Genomic DNA, 10,000 nt, shown 5'->3' with positions numbered 1-10,000 from the left:
GGATTGCGAGTGTGTGGAGCCGGCGTGTGTGTCACCGTGCCCCTCTCTCTCTGTCTCTCTCTCCCTCCCTTCCCCCCCCCGCCCCCCCGTCCCTCCCTCCCTCCCTCGCTTCCCTTGCGCGCTGGCCCCACTGAAATTCCGTTCGGCCGGGTAGGGCTGCGCGGCACCCCGGGCGGAGGGGGCTGCTGACGCTGCTTCGACGGCAGGCTGACGCAGGCTGCCTGTCAGCTTGGTCTGGGATCGCTCTGGGTACCAGAGGGAAAGAAATAAAGTTCGCCAAGAAAATTCCTTTTCCGGATCAGTTTCTTGCGCCGAGGGAACAGAAGAGTCGTTCTCTTCGAGAAGGGAGGAAAGGGGAAGCGCGGGAAATGAAACCCGAACCCCAAACCAGACCAAGGGGAACCAAGCCACAAAAAACAAAGGGATAACCCCGTAACTCCTAAAACAAACCCAGAAAACTCGAACCAAAAGTCCCGCAACGCACATTCCCCCACCCCCCACAAAAACCCACACCGAGCCCCCCCGCTCGCGCCCGCCCCCCCCACCCCCACCAGGCAAAAAAAGGTAAAGCCGGCCATTGAGAAACGCTCTACTACCCGGGTATGGGGAAATACCTCTTGCCATGGCCCCGGAATAGACTTTTCCTCCGGGCGCCGGGGTAGACCCGTTGTCCGGCCCCCCGGGCTACACCTGGTATCCCGGAGCCGGGGTAGACCTTGTACCCGGCGGCCGGGGTAGACCTGGTATCCCGGAGCCGGGGTAGACCTTGTACCCGGCGGCCGGGGTAGACCTGGTATCCCGGAGACGGGGTAGACCTTGTACCCGGCGGCCGGGGTAGACCTGGTATCCAGGAGCCGGGGTAGACCTTGTACCCGGCGGCCGGGGTAGACCTGGTATCCCGGAGACGGGGTAGACCTTGTACCCGGCGGCCGGGGTAGACCTGGTATCCCGGAGCCGGGGTAGACCTTGTACCCGGCGGCCGGGGTAGACCTGGTATCCAGGAGACGGGGTAGACCTTGTACCCGGCGGCCGGGGTAGACCTGGTATCCAGGAGCCGGGGTAGACCTTGTACCCGGCGGCCGGGGTAGACCTGGTATCCAGGAGACGGGGTAGACCTTGTACCCGGCGGCCGGGGTAGACCTGGTATCCCGGAGCCGGGGTAGACCTTGTACCCGGCGGCCGGGGTAGACCTGGTATCCCGGAGCCGGGGTAGACCTTGTACCCGGCGGCCGGGGTAGACCTGGTATCCCGGAGACGGGGTAGACCTTGTACCCGGCGGCCGGGGTAGACCTGGTATCCAGGAGCCGGGGTAGACCTTGTACCCGGCGGCCGGGGTAGACCTGGTATCCAGGAGCCGGGGTAGACCTTGTACCCGGCGGCCGGGGTAGACCTGGTATCCCGGAGACGGGGTAGACCTTGTACCCGGCGGCCGGGGTAGACCTGGTATCCCGGAGCCGGGGTAGACCTTGTACCCGGCGGCCGGGGTAGACCTGGTATCCAGGAGCCGGGGTAGACCTTGTACCCGGCGGCCGGGGTAGACCTGGTATCCCGGAGACGGGGTAGACCTTGTACCCGGCGGCCGGGGTAGACCTGGTATCCCGGAGACGGGGTAGACCTTGTACCCGGCGGCCGGGGTAGACCTGGTATCCAGGAGCCGGGGTAGACCTTGTACCCGGCGGCCGGGGTAGACCTGGTATCCAGGAGACGTGGTATACCTTGTACCCGGCGGCCGGGGTAGACCTGGTATCCCGGAGCCGGGGTAGACCTTGTACCCGGCGGCCGGGGTAGACCTGGTATCCAGGAGCCGGGGTAGACCTTGTACCCGGCGGCCGGGGTAGACCTGGTATCCAGGAGCCGGGGTAGACCTTGTACCCGGCGGCCGGGGTAGACCTGGTATCCCGGAGCCGGGGTAGACCTTGTACCCGGCGGCCGGGGTAGACCTGGTATCCAGGAGCCGGGGTAGACCTTGTACCCGGCGGCCGGGGTAGACCTGGTATCCCGGAGACGGGGTAGACCTTGTACCCGGCGGCCGGGGTAGACCTGGTATCCCGGAGACGGGGTAGACCTTGTACCCGGCGGCCGGGGTAGACCTGGTATCCCGGAGCCGGGGTAGACCTTGTACCCGGCGGCCGGGGTAGACCTGGTATCCCGGAGACCGGGTAGACCTTGTACCCGGCGGCCGGGGTAGACCTGGTATCCAGGAGCCGGGGTAGACCTTGTACCCGGCGGCCGGGGTAGACCTGGTATCCAGGAGACGGGGTAGACCTTGTACCCGGCGGCCGGGGTAGACCTGGTATCCAGGAGCCGGGGTAGACCTTGTACCCGGCGGCCGGGGTAGACCTGGTATCCAGGAGACGGGGTAGACCTTGTACCCGGCGGCCGGGGTAGACCTGGTATCCCGGAGACGGGGTAGACCTTGTACCCGGCGGCCGGGGTAGACCTGGTATCCCGGAGACGGGGTAGACCTTGTACCCGGCGGCCGGGGTAGACCTGGTATCCAGGAGACGGGGTAGACCTTGTACCCGGCGGCCGGGGTAGACCTGGTATCCCGGAGACGGGGTAGACCTTGTACCCGGCGGCCGGGGTAGACCTGGTATCCAGGAGCCGGGGTAGACCTTGTACCCGGCGGCCGGGGTAGACCTGGTATCCCGGAGCCGGGGTAGACCTTGTACCCGGCGGCCGGGGTAGACCTGGTATCCCGGAGCCGGGGTAGACCTTGTACCCGGCGGCCGGGGTAGACCTGGTATCCCGGAGACGGGGTAGACCTTGTACCCGGCGGCCGGGGTAGACCTGGTATCCCGGAGCCGGGGTAGACCTTGTACCCGGCGGCCGGGGTAGACCTGGTATCCAGGAGCCGGGGTAGACCTTGTACCCGGCGGCCGGGGTAGACCTGGTATCCCGGAGACGGGGTAGACCTTGTACCCGGCGGCCGGGGTAGACCTGGTATCCCGGAGCCGGGGTAGACCTTGTACCCGGCGGCCGGGGTAGACCTGGTATCCAGGAGCCGGGGTAGACCTTGTACCCGGCGGCCGGGGTAGACCTGGTATCCCGGAGACGGGGTAGACCTTGTACCCGGCGGCCGGGGTAGACCTGGTATCCCGGAGACGGGGTAGACCTTGTACCCGGCGGCCGGGGTAGACCTGGTATCCAGGAGACGGGGTAGACCTTGTACCCGGCGGCCGGGGTAGACCTGGTATCCAGGAGACGTGGTATACCTTGTACCCGGCGGCCGGGGTAGACCTGGTATCCCGAAGCCGGGGTAGACCTTGTACCCGGCGGCCGGGGTAGACCTGGTATCCAGGAGCCGGGGTAGACCTTGTACCCGGCGGCCGGGGTAGACCTGGTATCCAGGAGCCGGGGTAGACCTTGTACCCGGCGGCCGGGGTAGACCTGGTATCCCGGAGACGGGGTAGACCTTGTACCCGGCGGCCGGGGTAGACCTGGTATCCCGGAGACGGGGTAGACCTTGTACCCGGCGGCCGGGGTAGACCTGGTATCCCGGAGCCGGGGTAGACCTTGTACCCGGCGGCCGGGGTAGACCTGGTATCCAGGAGCCGGGGTAGACCTTGTACCCGGCGGCCGGGGTAGACCTGGTATCCCGGAGACGGGGTAGACCTTGTACCCGGCGGCCGGGGTAGACCTGGTATCCCGGAGCCGGGGTAGACCTTGTACCCGGCGGCCGGGGTAGACCTGGTATCCAGGAGACGGGGTAGACCTTGTACCCGGCGGCCGGGGTAGACCTGGTATCCCGGAGACGGGGTAGACCTTGTACCCGGCGGCCGGGGTAGACCTGGTATCCAGGAGACGGGGTAGACCTTGTACCCGGCGGCCGGGGTAGACCTGGTATCCCGGAGCCGGGGTAGACCTTGTACCCGGCGGCCGGGGTAGACCTGGTATCCCGGAGCCGGGGTAGACCTTGTACCCGGCGGCCGGGGTAGACCTGGTATCCCGGAGACGGGGTAGACCTTGTACCCGGCGGCCGGGGTAGACCTGGTATCCAGGAGCCGGGGTAGACCTTGTACCCGGCGGCCGGGGTAGACCTGGTATCCAGGAGCCGGGGTAGACCTTGTACCCGGCGGCCGGGGTAGACCTGGTATCCCGGAGACGGGGTAGACCTTGTACCCGGCGGCCGGGGTAGACCTGGTATCCCGGAGCCGGGGTAGACCTTGTACCCGGCGGCCGGGGTAGACCTGGTATCCAGGAGCCGGGGTAGACCTTGTACCCGGCGGCCGGGGTAGACCTGGTATCCCGGAGACGGGGTAGACCTTGTACCCGGCGGCCGGGGTAGACCTGGTATCCCGGAGACGGGGTAGACCTTGTACCCGGCGGCCGGGGTAGACCTGGTATCCAGGAGCCGGGGTAGACCTTGTACCCGGCGGCCGGGGTAGACCTGGTATCCAGGAGACGTGGTATACCTTGTACCCGGCGGCCGGGGTAGACCTGGTATCCCGGAGCCGGGGTAGACCTTGTACCCGGCGGCCGGGGTAGACCTGGTATCCAGGAGCCGGGGTAGACCTTGTACCCGGCGGCCGGGGTAGACCTGGTATCCAGGAGCCGGGGTAGACCTTGTACCCGGCGGCCGGGGTAGACCTGGTATCCAGGAGCCGGGGTAGACCTTGTACCCGGCGGCCGGGGTAGACCTGGTATCCCGGAGACGGGGTAGACCTTGTACCCGGCGGCCGGGGTAGACCTGGTATCCCGGAGACGGGGTAGACCTTGTACCCGGCGGCCGGGGTAGACCTGGTATCCCGGAGACGGGGTAGACCTTGTACCCGGCGGCCGGGGTAGACCTGGTATCCCGGAGCCGGGGTAGACCTTGTACCCGGCGGCCGGGGTAGACCTGGTATCCCGGAGACCGGGTAGACCTTGTACCCGGCGGCCGGGGTAGACCTGGTATCCAGGAGCCGGGGTAGACCTTGTACCCGGCGGCCGGGGTAGACCTGGTATCCAGGAGACGGGGTAGACCTTGTACCCGGCGGCCGGGGTAGACCTGGTATCCAGGAGCCGGGGTAGACCTTGTACCCGGCGGCCGGGGTAGACCTGGTATCCAGGAGACGGGGTAGACCTTGTACCCGGCGGCCGGGGTAGACCTGGTATCCCGGAGACGGGGTAGACCTTGTACCCGGCGGCCGGGGTAGACCTGGTATCCCGGAGACGGGGTAGACCTTGTACCCGGCGGCCGGGGTAGACCTGGTATCCAGGAGACGGGGTAGACCTTGTACCCGGCGGCCGGGGTAGACCTGGTATCCCGGAGACGGGGTAGACCTTGTACCCGGCGGCCGGGGTAGACCTGGTATCCAGGAGCCGGGGTAGACCTTGTACCCGGCGGCCGGGGTAGACCTGGTATCCCGGAGCCGGGGTAGACCTTGTACCCGGCGGCCGGGGTAGACCTGGTATCCCGGAGCCGGGGTAGACCTTGTACCCGGCGGCCGGGGTAGACCTGGTATCCCGGAGACGGGGTAGACCTTGTACCCGGCGGCCGGGGTAGACCTGGTATCCAGGAGCCGGGGTAGACCTTGTACCCGGCGGCCGGGGTAGACCTGGTATCCAGGAGCCGGGGTAGACCTTGTACCCGGCGGCCGGGGTAGACCTGGTATCCCGGAGACGGGGTAGACCTTGTACCCGGCGGCCGGGGTAGACCTGGTATCCCGGAGCCGGGGTAGACCTTGTACCCGGCGGCCGGGGTAGACCTGGTATCCAGGAGCCGGGGTAGACCTTGTACCCGGCGGCCGGGGTAGACCTGGTATCCCGGAGACGGGGTAGACCTTGTACCCGGCGGCCGGGGTAGACCTGGTATCCCGGAGACGGGGTAGACCTTGTACCCGGCGGCCGGGGTAGACCTGGTATCCAGGAGACGGGGTAGACCTTGTACCCGGCGGCCGGGGTAGACCTGGTATCCAGGAGACGTGGTATACCTTGTACCCGGCGGCCGGGGTAGACCTGGTATCCCGGAGCCGGGGTAGACCTTGTACCCGGCGGCCGGGGTAGACCTGGTATCCAGGAGCCGGGGTAGACCTTGTACCCGGCGGCCGGGGTAGACCTGGTATCCAGGAGCCGGGGTAGACCTTGTACCCGGCGGCCGGGGTAGACCTGGTATCCAGGAGCCGGGGTAGACCTTGTACCCGGCGGCCGGGGTAGACCTGGTATCCCGGAGACGGGGTAGACCTTGTACCCGGCGGCCGGGGTAGACCTGGTATCCCGGAGCCGGGGTAGACCTTGTACCCGGCGGCCGGGGTAGACCTGGAATCCCGGAGCCGGGGTAGACCTTGTACCCGGCGGCCGGGGTAGACCTGGTATCCCGGAGACGGGGTAGACCTTGTACCCGGCGGCCGGGGTAGACCTGGTATCCCGGAGACCGGGTAGACCTTGTACCCGGCGGCCGGGGTAGACCTGGTATCCAGGAGCCGGGGTAGACCTTGTACCCGGCGGCCGGGGTAGACCTGGTATCCAGGAGACGGGGTAGACCTTGTACCCGGCGGCCGGGGTAGACCTGGTATCCAGGAGCCGGGGTAGACCTTGTACCCGGCGGCCGGGGTAGACCTGGTATCCAGGAGCCGGGGTAGACCTTGTACCCGGCGGCCGGGGTAGACCTGGTATCCCGGAGACGGGGTAGACCTTGTACCCGGCGGCCGGGGTAGACCTGGTATCCCGGAGACGGGGTAGACCTTGTACCCGGCGGCCGGGGTAGACCTGGTATCCCGGAGACGGGGTAGACCTTGTACCCGGCGGCCGGGGTAGACCTGGTATCCCGGAGACGGGGTAGACCTTGTACCCGGCGGCCGGGGTAGACCTGGTATCCAGGAGCCGGGGTAGACCTTGTACCCGGCGGCCGGGGTAGACCTGGTATCCAGGAGACGGGGTAGACCTTGTACCCGGCGGCCGGGGTAGACCTGGTATCCCGGAGACGGGGTAGACCTTGTACCCGGCGGCCGGGGTAGACCTGGTATCCCCGAGCCGGGGTCGACCTTGTACCCGGCGGCCGGGGTAGACCTGGTATCCCGGAGCCGGGGTAGACCTTGTACCCGGCGGCCGGGGTAGACCTGGTATCCCGGAGCCGGGGTAGACCTTGTACCCGGCGGCCGGGGTAGACCTGGTATCCCGGAGCCGGGGTAGACCTTGTACCCGGCGGCCGGGGTAGACCTGGTATCCCGGAGCCGGGGTAGACCTTGTACCCGGCGGCCGGGGTAGACCTGGTATCCCGGAGCCGGGGTAGACCTTGTACCCGGCGGCCGGGGTAGACCTGGTATCCCGGAGACGGGGTAGACCTTGTACCCGGCGGCCGGGGTAGACCTGGTATCCCGGAGACGGGGTAGACCTTGTACCCGGCGGCCGGGGTAGACCTGGTATCCCGGAGCCGGGGTAGACCTTGTACCCGGCGGCCGGGGTAGACCTGGTATCCCGGAGACGGGGTAGACCTTGTACCCGGCGGCCGGGGTAGACCTGGTATCCCGGAGACGGGGTAGACCTTGTACCCGGCGGCCGGGGTAGACCTGGTATCCCGGAGACGGGGTAGACCTTGTACCCGGCGGCCGGGGTAGACCTGGTATCCCGGAGCCGGGGTAGACCTTGTACCCGGCGGCCGGGGTAGACCTGGTATCCCGGAGCCGGGGTAGACCTTGTACCCGGCGGCCGGGGTAGACCTGGTATCCAGGAGCCGGGGTAGACCTTGTACCCGGCGGCCGGGGTAGACCTGGTATCCAGGAGCCGGGGTAGACCTTGTACCCGGCGGCCGGGGTAGACCTGGTATCCAGGAGCCGGGGTAGACCTTGTACCCGGCGGCCGGGGTAGACCTGGTATCCCGGAGACGGGGTAGACCTTGTACCCGGCGGCCGGGGTAGACCTGGTATCCCGGAGACGGGGTAGACCTTGTACCCGGCGGCCGGGGTAGACCTGGTATCCCGGAGCCGGGGTAGACCTGGTCTCCGTCCGCCCGGGTAGACCTGGTGTCGCGGCCGCCTGCGGAAGTTCACCAAGGGGTCGCTGTTCCAGGCTGCCTCCGGCTATGTCGACGTAGCGGTCGGCCTGCGCTGGCGCACCCTCCCGGTCGACTTCCACTCGTCTCCTTGGAGGCGTCGGCGGCCTTGGACTTATCTTTCCGTATATTGGGAGCGAGGTGACGGGCCGCGTCCCCGCAGGTTTCCAGGGTGCCTGCGTCGCAAGGCGGAGGATAGGGCGGCCGCGCCGCGCGGTCGTCGGGGCAGAGCGAGTGCCGCCTAGGCCGGGTGAGCCGCGTGGCTTGGTCCCGGTTCCCGTCCTGCCCAGGGCGCTCTTTCGGGGGGAGAGCTGCCCGAGAAGCCAGAGAGAAGAGAATGGGCAGTGTGAAGGGCCACCAGAGAGAGAGCCGAGAGCCGAGAGAGACGGCCCGAAAGACCGTGTCGAGAAGCCGCTCGCTGGCCGCAGCGAGGCGGTGAGAAGCCCCGCGTGTGTGTTGCTCCGCTCCGGTCGGCTGCCGTGCCGGCCCGGTTGAAGGGGGGGCGGCCCCCCTGGGACGATCGGTGGCAGGTGAGGCGGCGGCGCCTCGTCCCTTTTCCGCCTGGCCTTAAGCCGGGGCCCGCTCCGGCAGGCATTTTTCCGGCAGCCGGTCCGGTGGCAGTGGCCGGCAGCCGGGGGTCGACGCGGCCGGGCTTTTTTTTTCCCCGGCCCTCGCCCGAGAGCCTCCTCCCCGAGCAAGGCCCGGCCAGCCCGCCGCGGTGGCGGCGCCCGGTTCCCCCGCTCCCGACCTGTTTGCCAGCGTGTCCGTGTCGGAAGGGCAGCGGTGGGGCGCGCGGCCTGGCCTCGGCATTCGCCGCGTGGCCGGAGGGGCTCGGTGACGGCGGTCGCCCGATGAGCCGTGGAGCCGGGGTGGCGGCACCCCGTCCCACCGGCGCGTGCTGTTGAAGTCACCCCCTTCCTCGGCCTTAAGCCGGGGACCCGCCTTGCGGGCGGGCTGTTTTTTTCGCGGGCAGAGAGGGGCCGGCCGCGGTGGCCGGCCCGCCCTAGCACGGACCGAAGCCCCCGGCAGAGAGCAACCCCCGGAAGGTCGCGGGCGAGGCGGCGGCGCCTCGCCCTTCCTCGGTCGTGGCGACCGAGCCCGCTTCTGCCCCGGGCGGTCCGTTGCTATTTTTTCAAGGGCGTGTGCGGGTGCTGTGGGGGGCCCCGCCCGCCCGGCCTCCGATGGCCTTTTCCTCTCGCGGCCCTAAGCCGCGGCACCGAGAAGCGTGCGGGCCCACGAAAGCCGAGGTTGTGTGGAGCCGGGGGGCCGAGCGAGCCCCGAGCCGAGCGATGCCGGTGGGTTTCGAAGGGGGGGGGGCAGCGAGAAGGCGGCGCGCGCCTCGCCCCCCCCCGGGCCCCCGGCGCCCGTGGTTAGCACGGGTCCTTGTGGGCCGCGCACGCCATGTGCCTTTTTTTTTTTTTTTTTTTTTTCCGTTGATCGGTGCCGTACCCCGGCTTTTCCGAAGGGGAGAGAAAGAGAGGCCGAGAGAGAGAGAGAGAGAGAGAGCGCGCCAGCCGCGGGGCGGGCGAAAGCCGGTGGCACCTTTCTCGAACGCTCGGACGGGTTCCCTGGGCAGAAAAGGGTGAAGGCCATCCCCACCCCGGCCCGGCGGTCCCGTCCTTCCGTCGTCCGGCCAGGAGAGCCGTTGTCCGCGGGCGGGTGGCGGCACCCCCCCGGTCTACCCTGTGCCGGGACCGATCCGCGAGCGGATCGGTCCGGGGACGCGTGTCCCCGCTCGCACGCGCGCGGAGCCCCCAAGCCCGTCCGCTCTCGGCCCAGCCGCACCCGTGGCGGCGCCGGCCGGTGGGGCGTGCGCCTTGGTGGGCTGCCGTGGGGCCGTGGTGTGCGTTGCACGCTTTCGGCCGGGCGGTTCCGCGGCTGCTGGGGCTTTGCCTCTGCGCTCCGCTGCCTCCTCTGCCCTCGTGCAGCCGCGTCCGCCCCGATCGATGAGGCTTTTCGGGTCGCGTCGGAGAGGGCCCCCGGCCGGCCGGGCTTTCTTCCGGGGCTTCTCTGTCATGGGGAAGCCCA

Source organism: Lonchura striata, chromosome 21 (assembly GCF_046129695.1).
Source record: "Lonchura striata isolate bLonStr1 chromosome 21, bLonStr1.mat, whole genome shotgun sequence".
Lineage (NCBI taxonomy): Eukaryota > Metazoa > Chordata > Aves > Passeriformes > Estrildidae > Lonchura > Lonchura striata.
The sequence above is the reverse complement of the archived record's forward strand: the minus strand, read 5'-3'. Positions refer to the sequence as shown.